This window comes from Pseudorca crassidens, chromosome 20 (genome assembly GCF_039906515.1).
Source record: "Pseudorca crassidens isolate mPseCra1 chromosome 20, mPseCra1.hap1, whole genome shotgun sequence".
NCBI classification, from domain to species: Eukaryota; Metazoa; Chordata; class Mammalia; order Artiodactyla; family Delphinidae; genus Pseudorca; species Pseudorca crassidens.
Genome location: NC_090315.1, coordinates 25,134,858 through 25,147,288, shown reverse-complemented (window position 1 = coordinate 25,147,288; position 12,431 = coordinate 25,134,858). Strand labels below are relative to the sequence as shown.

Below are 12,431 nucleotides of genomic sequence, written 5' to 3'. Positions count from 1 at the left end.
TCTCAGCAGTTATACAAGGAGAGGGAGAAAAGATGGGCAGTGACATAGAGGACTTAATCCAGAAGGGTCTTCTATTTCAGGTATATATTTTGGTACATATTAAAAACCAGGCTGGTTTAAGCAATACTGAGAATTCATTGGCTTGTGTAATTGAAAAATACAGAGTTAGTCTCCCTTCAGGGATAGTTTGATCCAGCCTCAGACAGTATGCCCAGGATATACTTTCTTTGTTTATTTCTTGGCTCAACTTCATTGATGTTGGCTCCATTCTCTTGATGGTTCTTTCCTCATGGCTTCAAGATGACTGTCACTAATTCAAGAGCTACAGCTTTCTTTGCATTTACAGCAGAAAAGAGGTAGCTGAAGAGAAATTTTAGGCTTGACCTTCACTGACCTGATTTAGGTCTAATGCCCATCCAAGAATCAATCACTGTGGCAAAAAGAAAGGATATGCTGTTTGGTTAAAGCCCATTATTGTCATCCTCTGGGGCTGGGGGGTTGGGTCAATATTTCCCAACTGACATGGAGTGAGAATGAGGGAGGTATGATTACCCAGAGGTTCACTTCATTAAAAGAAGGGTGAAAGAATGATGGGCAGCCAGAACAACTGGTGTCAACTACAGGCATGAAAAGATGAGCTCACTGCTGGTCCCATAAAGTGCTGATAAGGTTTTTAGGGCTTGCTTGAAACATAGAATTTGTCATTAGAGGATGGGCCTACATTTTCCCCTTCAAATTGTTGGACAAGTTCAGTCCTTCTAGCTCTAACAGTGAACACATTGAATTAATATATTACATGAGTTTTAATTATGTTTTGAAATTTTCATATGTGTTGTCCTATTTGCTCAGGGATTCTGACTGCATGGAGTCTGGCTGGGTGCAGAGAAAGTGGGGTGAAAGCAGGAAAGGCTTCAGGCAGCAGACCTCTGGAAATGTGCTGTGAAGGACGGGCTCCTCTCATAGTCTATTTAGTGTTTTCAGTTCTGAGGCTGGCTTAGGCTTCTTTGCAGACTTCTCACCCCAAACAAATTCTCATAAACCCAAGTTAATGCAAACAGTGTTAGGAGAGCCTCTAAGTCTTTAGCTGTTCGATGGGGCAAACGCTGAAATGTGTGGATGATAATGTATCCAGCTCTCAGTGGATACGTTCCTGTAGGGATCAAGGAAAGGAGGGAAAAGCTAGGCTAACTACCCTGGGATGGAGATGGGGCACAGGTGGCCGCCCTGCCCTGGCAGCCCTCTCCCCTGTACTGTATCTCGTGAGCTTGCCTGGCTCCAGGATATAAATGCTGAGATGATGATTCCTACTGAAATTTAATTTAAGTTTCTCCCCTGGCATCAGGCTTTCTCTCCTACTTATTTACGTATGCTCTGCAACTTGTTTTTCATTACTGCTAAAAACTTATTAATAAAAATGGTCTTAGCTTCTGTATTTAAGAGTTTAATTATTTCAGCTCAGAGAGCAAGAATGTTCTTGGATTTCTTTCCCTCTGTGTTACTGAAATGCTTTCTTGGAACCACAGTCTGCTCTAGGCAGGAAAGCTCTGGTGGATCCTGACACACACACACACACACACACACAAATTTATGTGACAATAGCATTAACACTTAGCATGGCCAAGAATTGTTCTAAACACTTTATATAGAAGAATCTCTTTAACTCTCTTAACAAGTCTAGGTACTACCTAAGTCTAGGTAGGTACTATTATGAGGAAACTGAGGCATGGAGAGATGAAGTAACTTATCCAAGGCCACACCATAAGTACTGAAGCTGGGATGTGAACCCAACTGCCTCATCCAGGTCATTTCACCATAGCAGAGGCTGTCGATGTCTTACCTGTATCCTTGCATGCTGACTCTACCCAGGACTTCCTACTCTTTGCCTGAGGGCTTTCTTGGCCACTAACCTGCTCGGGTTACATGCAGACTGGCCAGAAGCTCTAGGAATTTTTGCCCCCTGGAGCATCCCTTAATTAACAATGGGCAGAAAGGAGTATCAATATTCCAGCACTCTTGCCCATTGGGCTGGAGAATTCTAAGGCATGCTGTCTACATCATCTCCCAGAGGTATCCAATGGGATGGGACACCCAGTTGCTCACAGTGATAACCTGCTCACTAACACACTTTTTCCCTTTACCTTCTTCATTTCCCTGCTTCCCTGTTATCTGAGATTTCCTCCCAAATATACTACTGGCACCCGAATCTTTGTCTCAGTCTGTTTTGGGGGAAACCTAGCCTTAGACTCTGACAATTCTTCCTACCTCTGTTTTGAATATTTTTTGATATTTCATGTTTCAATTGTCTGACTCCCTTCGAGTCCTAAGCAGGTAATCTAATAATTCCGTAGGGTAAATTGCAAAACTGGCCACAAATTATGGACCTTATTCACCATGTAACTTGTTTTGGCCAATGGCACATTAGCAAAAAGTGACACAAGCAGAGATTTGAGAAACAGTTGTGCATTGCAGCTCCATCTCTTGCTGTTGTTAGACCCCTGAGGCCACCATGTGAATGAACCTGAGCTAGCTTGCTGGAGGATGAGAGGCCACATGGGGTGGAACTGGTCTCCATCCTGAGTGAAGCCATCCTAGACCATCCACAGATGATAGAGTACAGCAGAGATCAGCGAACCTAATCTGGACCAGAAGAACCACCCAGCCAGCCACAGAATCATGAGAAATGATAAACATTTGTTGATCTAAGCCAGTAAGCTTTGGGCTAATTTACTATGTAGCAAAAGCTAGTTGATACATTTCCTGATGCTATTAGTAAGTGTTGAGCCAGCTGGTCCTGTCTGTTGTCCTAGTGTTATGACCTGTCAAGCTCCATGATCTGTCTGGGAAGCCTTGGAGGAAAGGCAAATGTCCTTTAAGCATATTTCTTTGAGAGATAACACACCAGCATGGGTGTATGTTATACCTTATTAATTACTTCTAATACATTTTTTTTAACTTTCATTTTCAGGGTGGGCTTGTTGATTTTCATGCCTGGCCAATCATCTCTAGATAATGGTTTTGTGGTCCTGAAATTGATATGAGAAGTGGAAAATTGGGTAACTTATAACAATTAGTTACAAGTCTCATCCCCTTGGAGCATCCATGGGTCACCAGTCTCTCCAGTCTCCATTTCCACATCATCTGGAAAAATTCAATGAATCTTACATACATAAGTTCCAATAAAGCTTAGAACACATGCTTTGAGAGGAAGGCTTTGTTTCTGACAGTGCCAGAAATGTGGGTTTAATTTTTACCAGCAGCAAAAGTAATTTAAGTTACTTTGAGATTCATGATCTAAGTTCCTCTGGCAACATGTCAGCCTTCTAGCTTTTGACAAAAGTGTTGACAATCCAATCAGTTGGATTTGAAGGGAAGAAGCAATGAAAAGTGACTAGGAGACAGAGAAGAGCAGGGAGCAGTATCAGGAGGCCTCTTCATTTGGAAGGCTTTATCCAATTAGGAAAACAAGTCCAGGAATTCTCCCTCTGGAGTCACACTTGTATTTGTTTTGTTTTAGATCCCCTGAGACCATAGTGTACAGAAGAGAAGGATTTTTGGTATCTCCATTTTCCAGTGCATTTCTCTGTCCCTCTGCTGCATTCTCTTCACCTCACACCTAGAACAACCCATTCAAACTTTGGAAGATTGGTTGAAGCTAACAACTAACCAGTGTAGTTGTAGTAGTCATGAACCACATAGTGTACTTTTATATAAACTATAAGACATCTAAGCTGAGTGAAAGAGGAAGCTTGGCTTAGGGTAAGGGTATTAAATTTGGTGAAAGACTGAACTAGAAATCATTTCTTTCTCTCCCAGCCTTGCCTGGTACTTTCTGCCTCTGACAATGGACAAGAGGTTGTGTGTTGGTGACTGTGCCTTCTGTTCTGAGTCAGAGCACACTTTGTGAGGTCTCCTCCAATAGAAATGTGCACTTCCCCAGAAAGGCGACATAAGTGATGAAGCAGGATACTAGTAGGTGAATTCCACATTTTAGGAATAAACTCTTTTCCAATCTTATTGACTCAGGCAACTTCCTCAGACTACCTTCCTATTCACCAGTTTTGACAGAGAGGTGGGGACCAAAAAACATGTCAGTTTTCCTTTTATCCTTACAATAGCATAAGTGTAATGACAAATGGCAATTGGCATTGGACAACTGACACTGGAAGACAGTTGGGAGTTCCCAGGACTCTTCATCTGGAGGGCTCAAGGTCAGCTGGAGCCAGCATTTTTTGTAGTTGAGAAGGAATGTGGGCCCAGTGTTGACAAATGCTTTTTTTTAAAAGAAGATAGAAATCTGGATTTTTGATATGAAAAATATCTTTAATTTTTAAAAATTAATTAATTAATTTGATTTTTGACTGCTTTAGGTCTTCATTGCTGTGTGCTGGCTTTCTCTAGTTGTGGAGAGCAGGGGCTTCTCTTCTTTGTAAAGCACAGGCTCTAGGTGCGCGGGCTTCAGCAGTTGTGGCACAGAGGCTCTGGAGTGCAGGCTTAGTAGTTGTGGTGCACGGGCTTAGTTGCTCCACGGCATGTGGGATCTTCCAGGACCAGGGCTCGAACCCATGTCCCCTGCAATGGCAGGTGGACTCCCAACCACTGTGCCACCAGGGAAGTCCCTACCTTTATTATTTTTTACAAGATAGATCTTGGGTTTGAGAGCCCACATGTTCCAGACCAAGGCATCTAAAATGATTCAGGAGGCACATTATGCCCACAGAGCAGGTGTGCCATCCTTACCATCCTCAGAGCCAGATGTTCTTGGTTCAGCCAGGAATTTTCCTAGGCTCCTGGGAGATACACAGGCTACCAAAAATAGGGAGATAAGCACAGTCAGATTTTATTTATAGCATGCATTAGCTTCATTTCAGAACATAAAATATTCGTTCCAATTATGAGGTGGAAAATACATTTCCGTTTATTCACTGAAATCGAGGAGGAGAGTGTGCTGTGAAGGGAAGACTTGTTTATAAGGTCTTACTTTCCTCTGAAGCATTTCATATATTCAGACAGTTAATTGTTCCACTGAGGTTTCCTTTATTTTATTTTATATGATGGCAACCAGGGAGAGCAAAAGAGTCGGCTGGGTCTCAAATGAAATGATGTGTGGGTCTGTCAGAGTGACAATGGCTCTATATTCAGAGGGAGAAATGGCTTCCCTTTGTCCTTTCTCTTGCGGTGATTTGCTGCTGGGAGGACTTGCTCCCAGAGAGGATAAGTGCTCCATAAACATGCCTGTGTGGTTAACACAGTCATGAAGGGGATGGATTGCGTTGACTAGCTAGAGGCTTTTCCACTCCTAGCTAAGCCATTCTGGAAATAGAGTAAATGCCCTCATACCAGGCGCTGATGCGGGAACATTTCCAGGAATTCTGGGTTCCATTCTGAGCACAGTTGGGAAGAGCGGGACACGGTAGCCAAGTGCTGGTGGGATATGGGGTCATGCCACAACAACTGTGCTTGCTTCTACCATGTCAGAGCTCGAGATCTACTCACCACTTCCATTTGCAAATTATGACCAACAATAAAGCTATCATTGAAAGCTTGTCACTAACTGTGGGGGTTCACACATAGCCCTTCTGCTGATATGAAGGGAACTAATATTTTCTTTCTTTATTACCAGTTATCAATTAATACCACCAACACCCAGTTTGATATCTCATTTCTCATTGCTATTTCTCATCAATAATTTCCTTCATAGATTTAGCCTGGTTCTGACATGCTTCTGGGTTCATTCAGGCACAGCAGTGACCACAAAAGTGACCAATTTATGTTGGGCAATGAGAGATTTGATTCATTCTTCCAGGGTTTTGAATCCTTTTCATATTTGGGTTATTTGCAAAGAGTAATTCAATTTATACACAAACACCTATGTTGCTAATGTTGCAATATAAGTGAGACAGATGCAAGCTTACAGTCTGTCCATCATTACTGCAAACACACTACAGTGTCAACTGCATTAAAGTCAGATCCTCTTTAGCAGGTATTGTCTACTTCAATAATTACTGTGGATTTGTTTTAACATGTATTCTAGAGAAACCACACATTTTTATTCTGTGCAGCCATTCTATATATGTCTTGGTTGATTGGTTTTAGATTAGCTTTTTAATGAAAATAAAATGTGTTTAGAGAGCTTCGATGCCTCTGTCAGTTTATCAGGAGCTCTGCAGACATAAAAATGAAATTATTTGGTAGGTTCCTCTCCCTTAATGGGAAAGTCATGCTACAGGCAACTCCTTGGGATAATGAAAGGAGCAGGGTGTAAAATGTAAACATGCAACTGGGGAGGCCTAGCTGTTTGGTGTGTTTATCTACTGCATAATTCTTCAAACTAATTAATTTTATGCTAAAATGTGTGAAATCTGGATAATTCAGGCCTGATTTGATTACCCATCTCTTAAAAAAGGAAACACTTGTATCAAATATTTATCCATTGGCAAGCAGGTTGCTCTTAGGTCCTGGGATATTTTAGTGTTTGGTCTCAGCCTAGATTGAGGCGGGAGGGAGGGCTACCGCACTAGCAAAATGTTTGTGGAAAGCTCTGCATATCATTCCATTCCAATCTAGAATTAATACACTGAGGCCTCCTGGGTGGTCAGAAATGTCTTGTAAATCTCAAGTATCTGATAAAGAAAGATAAGCTCTTTTTCCTACCTTTTCCCCTTCTGTATCCTGAAAGGCTGATTTCTCTAAGATGGACGGGATGTTGACTTGTCTGTATGTCTCAGGCCCAGCTCTTGGAGAGGAGTTCTTTGCATGTGAGGCTATTTTTTATTGGAAAGTCGGTGGTCCCTGAATGTTGTGATTAATTGGCATTAGATGGTGTTCTAGATCTCAAATTTCTTACATGTTGATGGTTGAGAGTCTTCCATCTGCAATTAACGTCTTCGCATTTATTGCTTCCTAGCAAGATCTCTTATAGGCTGCAAATGCTCCTGGGAGGGGTAATGCACCCCAAGTATTTTTTTTCTTACACCCCAAGTATTTTTCCCTCACTTCTAGGACCTGCTTTTACATTGTCTTTGATTGAATTTTGGGAGTTACTTGGTTGATTTCCAGACTGGTCTGGAGTTAGGAGCTTGGAGATAGAGGGTGTCAGTGAAAAATTATCAAGAAGACAGTATATACCCTCCGTGGGAAAGCCGTGCGAAAGAGACTTGATTTATGCATGTTCATGTTTTACCTTTGCCATAATTGTTCTAATGACACTGTAACAAGAAACAGGTGGCTCTGCTTACAGGATCTCTCCGGAAACCAGATGGTGTGAACATCTGAGACAAACTGGGGTCTGTTGGCAAGGGGAACACTAATGGAGGAAAGGTCCACAGGCTTTGACTTGCACAGAGCTCCAAAGCTTATCAAGCTGAGCCATACACCCATATGGGGCCGGGGGGTGGAATTTAGCCAGAGATGACCACTGAGGCTTCTGGCCGGTGGGGTATCTCTAGAAATAGTGTCTCTTGGTCTGGAAATCCCCTTGGTCTTGTTCCTTATGGCATTCAACATCACACTGAAGATGGTTGTTTGCTACTTCCTGCAAGGGCATTAAACAACTCATAGTCACCTATGAAAGGTATGGATATGGCATGCAGGCCAGAAGTGGTCCAGACATTTCAGATATAGAGGCAAACAGTTATATTTGTAGCCAGGAAAAATGTTGAACAATTTAAATAGAAATATTCATGAAATAGGCATGACAAAATAATTCATGCAGCAACATTTAAGATTTGCACACAAATAATATTCAATAAATATTGAATTAAACCTCTAAATGTTGAATTTCCCTGGGTTAGGGGAATTACTATCTTCTTTTCCACTCTTTTACCAGTTTATCTAATTCATTTCTGTTTTCAATACCTTCTGGTCACCACTGATGCCCACGTTCCCAAGCTGGATGCCTCTTATGATCCACCTGCTTGCCATCTCTGCCTGAAGACATCTGAAACTCATGTGCAAAATGAAACCTTTGACTTCTCTCCCAGACCCGTTTCTGCCATGTTTCCCAACCAGTACATGTCACTACCAGCCACTTCATTTTTTAAGCCAGGGAATGGTCCTTGTTTTCTCCCTCTCTATCTCCCCTTGTTCCCCGATAATTATCAATTCCAAATATAACTTGAACCTGTCCTCTTCCCTCCAAATCCAATGCCACCATGCTTGTCCAAACCATCGCCGCTGATCTTTTGATACAAAATCATCTGCTCTGCCCATTCCTAGTCCCTTTTCTACATAATAGTCACCACAATTTCTTATAAACATAAATTAGGTGATATCTCTTCCCTGCTTAATACCTTCCAGTGACTTCCCATTGCACTTGGAGGAAAAACTCACATCTCTGTCATGGCTTACAAGGCCCTGCAACCTGGTCCCTGCCTCCTTCTGTGATCTTACCTCATGTCACATGCCCTCCATGACCATTCCCTCCCCCATGTCCTCTCTGCTCCTCTGTCACCTCAGGTTCTCTGCACCTTCTGAGCACTATGAGTAGATTGCCCCAACTAGCATGACCCTGAGACTAACATATTCATTAGTTATCTCAGCTTAAATGTTGATTCCTTACAGACTTCCCTGTCCACCTGTCTATTTAGTTCCCTTGTCCCTGTTATTCTCTCTCTCTGTAAACAGTACATTTCCTTCATTGCCTGTACCACAATTTGCAATTACAGTTTTGCTTGATTCCTTATATATTTTTTCTCTGCCCCTGGACTTTAAACTCTGTGAGAGCAGGGGTCATGTCTTTCAAATTTCATCTTTGAATGAATGAAGTGCATCCATTGTTTTGATAGAATAAGCTTAAACTAACACGTTGTTTTGGACACTTAAAAGCCTGCTCAAAATCAGCTCCTTTAGGAAAACATCCTCAACTTCAAGTTACCCCACCACTGGGCTCCCTTGAGGGACTTCTTGTCAACCTGGCCACTAACTCATGGAAGTCCTGGGGTAGAGAAATGCTCACTGCCAGAAAATGTTTAGGACTCACTTCTGGATAATAATTAGTGCTTATGGAATCCTGACTGTGCACTAGGCACTGTGTGTAACTCTCACAATGAACCGATGAGGGGTTGTATTCATCGGAGTTCCAACAAAACCAATAGAAATTCAAAGGGAATTTAAGTAAGTGGCTATGTACAGAGATGTGAGTGGGAATAAAAAGTTAAGTGGGGATGTCCAAGGCATTGACAGTGGAGGAAAGCTGTCATCACTCTGTAGTGGATGCAGAGTGCTCTGTCCAAGTCCCTCATCAGGCCAGGAGAAATTCTAGGCAGCTGGTGGTAGTGCTGCCAGCTGCCAGCCATTAGCAGCCACCACTCTGGGAACTGCCTTGGCTGAAGAAAACCACCTGTATCCAATGTCTGATCTATATGAGAGGGACAGGAGCCTGGTCCCCTTGGGACAACTCTGAAGGTCTGTCCCAGCTTCAGAGGTGTCCACAGAGTCAGCAGAAATCTTTAAGACTGTAAACTCTCTCTGCCCAATCCTGATTCCTTCCTTTCCCCACAGGGGTTGATCCTGAGTCTTACTAATAAACTACTTGCACATGAATCTCATTTCAGAGTCTGCTTCCTGGAGAACCTAACTTAAAGCATCCTCTTGGCCTGAAGATGCAAGTAGAAGGAGGGATAATACCAGAGTTCAGTGAATCTGTAGCTATTGGAGGGGAGCTGCATAACAGAAGTTATTGTCAGAGATGAAGAAACTCACCCACATTACTCCTTCAGGGGATGGGGAGAGGCACAAATGCACTGACCTCTCTTTTCTCTCACTCTCCATCCTCCTGCAGCTGCCTTGCATCAGCCAAACACAAGTAGAAACTGCAGCATGAGTGGAAGATCACCTTTCTGGGCCAGAGAGCTGGGCAGAGAAGGGTGAAGAATCAATCTGGAGGGGAAAATGCAAAAGAATCATCATAGATAGTTTCTGAAATTGCTCCTTGTTTACAGATGAGGAAGCAGATTTAGAGACGTGATATCACCTGAGTAAGGTCAAGCAGCTTTTCAGGGACAGAACTAAGATTTGGACCTCAAGATCTGTGCTCTTAACCACTGCTCTATACTGCCTCTCTTGATTTCCAGAGCTTCTTTCCCTTATAGGACCTAATGCTTCTTTAAGCACTAGGACTGGCCTTTCTACTTCTTTTGCAGTCCTATTATTGCATCATTCATTGCTCGAGAAACATAAGATGCTTGTTGAGCATCTGTGAAGCTTTGATATTTTCTGGTATGCTTAGGGAATCTAACGGCTGTGAACACTCAAAATGGATTTAGCCAGTTTGTATGAGACATGAAAACTGGGGAGAAACATTAGAAACTGAATGTGTGATGTCACCAAATCCCTGCTGAGTATCTATTCATGTCCACAGTCCTGTTTAAGTTGATCAACAGCTTCAGTTTAAGGAATAAAATATCAAACAGTTGTTTGAACTGTGAAATCTTAATTATGTGGAATGCCAGATGTGAAACCCCAGCATATTATCTTCTTCTGGGCAGTGATGCTTCTGATTAGAAAGGGCATGTTACTTAAAAGCGAGCCTACAATTAATCTTGCAAAAAGAATTGTAAATAGTATCCTAATTCATGGCTTAGGATACCATTGATCTTGGCTTATTGATTTTCCCTGCTGTGTTGACTCAGCCTTAGAGATTTTTTCAGCACTTCCTTCCAGAGGACAGCTCTCTTTGTGGGGTGTCTGCAGAAACAATCCAGCCTAATCGAAGCCTTGCTGTTGGTCTTCAGAGGGTAGAGGTCTCAGATGAGCCTGAATTGGGACAGGGAGGGCAGGAGTTTTACCAACAGGACTTTGGAAAAGGAATCATAAGTGGATGCTGATATTTTAGTTGTCATTTTTTTCTGGAGGAGATGATGCCATGGTCTTGTCCAGGGCCACTGCTGAATATCAAAAAAGAAGGTCCTGCCAGGAAGTCCTGGCAGTGGGATAAGATCAGGGATTCCTTTTTGGGTTCCCTTTCTCTCTGTTCTTAGAACTCACAAAAAAGTGTTTTTACCTTCGGGTCCTTGAAACTGATTTTTTCTTTGCTGGCAATGATTTCCTCAGCACACGCATAGATGACTGCTTCTCCTCATTCAAGTCTCTGCTCAAATGTTGTTTTCTCAAAGAGGCCTTCCCTGACCATGCTGTAGAAAGTGGCTCTATTCTCCTGGGCATTCTTAATTCTACTTCCCAATTTTATTTATTCACATAATTTATCAGTTTATGAAATTATCTCATTTATTTTATATCTCTCCAGTTAAAATATATGCTCTGCAAGGCCAGAGACTCTGTTTTGTTTGCTGTTTACACAGAGTGCAGTAGGTTCTCAATAAATGTTTCTTAAGTGAATGAATGAGTGAGTAAATGAATGAACTGCAGGGGCCATACCTGCCATGATAGAGGCAGCTGGTCAGGTGGGTCTACTTTGCCCAGGAAGCAGACAGATTTTGAGACTCCAGCTCAGACTACTTCTTCTGGAAAGCCTCTGAGATGAGTCAAGGTTTGAATGAAGTAAACAGGGATACAACTCTGTGGTGGATAAAAGGAGACTTTTACTACTTTCCTTAACTTCAGCTGGAAATCTTTCCTGAGGCAAAATTTTCAATTTTGGCTATTTAATAAGTCATCAGAGGGTCTATGGTCGATTTTGGTTGTCAGAAGACTAAACAAATGCAATTCTCTAATTAGCTTCTGGAAGGAAACTGCATCCAACTTTGAGCCAAGTACGATTCATTGTGTGTGCTGGACAGGGCGCTAGGAGAAGGAGTAATTGGCCAGCATCGAAAAGGAATAAATTTGATTTAGGCATTCAGGAAAAAGACTGCTTTGTCAGATAAATCAGGCAGTGGAATGATCCTATTAATGAACATGAAATAATTGTTTGCTGCTTTGAAAACAAGGCTAGAAATACTGAGGGGAGAGTGAATGAGAAATTGAGGGAGAAGATGAGACAAGAAAATCTTCTCATTCTGCTTGTTCCTATCATCAACTTTGGACCACTTCTGCTTCAAAGGGAAGCTGAGGCTCACACACAGATAAGTTTAGAGGGGTGTAAAATTTCACTTAAAACCAGCATTAAAATGCATCTTATGCTTTAAATTTTTAAGTTAAAGTATAATACATGTGGTAAAATTTACAAACTGCACTGATCTTAAATATACAACTGAATTAATTTTTATCTTTGTAGGCATCACCAGAAAAAGACATAAAACCTTTCTAGCACCACAGAGGCTTCCCTTTTTGTCTCTTCCCAACTAATAAGCCCTAGAGATAATCATGTCCTGAATTGTATCTCCATGGATTAGCTTTGCCAGTTTTTGAAATTTACATAAAAGGAATCATACAGTATGTACTCTTTTGTGTCTGGGTTATTTTGCATAACTTAAAGTCTGTGAGAATTATCCATGTTACTATATGTCAGTAGTTTACCCTTTCTTATTTTCTAT

The 12,431-nt window shown here is 41.8% G+C and overlaps 1 long non-coding RNA gene across 1 annotated transcript in view; it reads right to left on the bottom strand.

The window, feature by feature from the left end:
- LOC137215053 (uncharacterized) overlaps nucleotides 1-12,431 on the bottom strand; it is a 262,346-nt gene that overhangs the window by 57,835 nt on the left and 192,080 nt on the right. Inside the window, exon 12 of the long non-coding RNA XR_010939140.1 lies at nucleotides 9,746-9,876. This is a non-coding gene — a long non-coding RNA (uncharacterized lncRNA). The remainder of the gene's footprint in view (nucleotides 1-9,745; nucleotides 9,877-12,431) is intronic.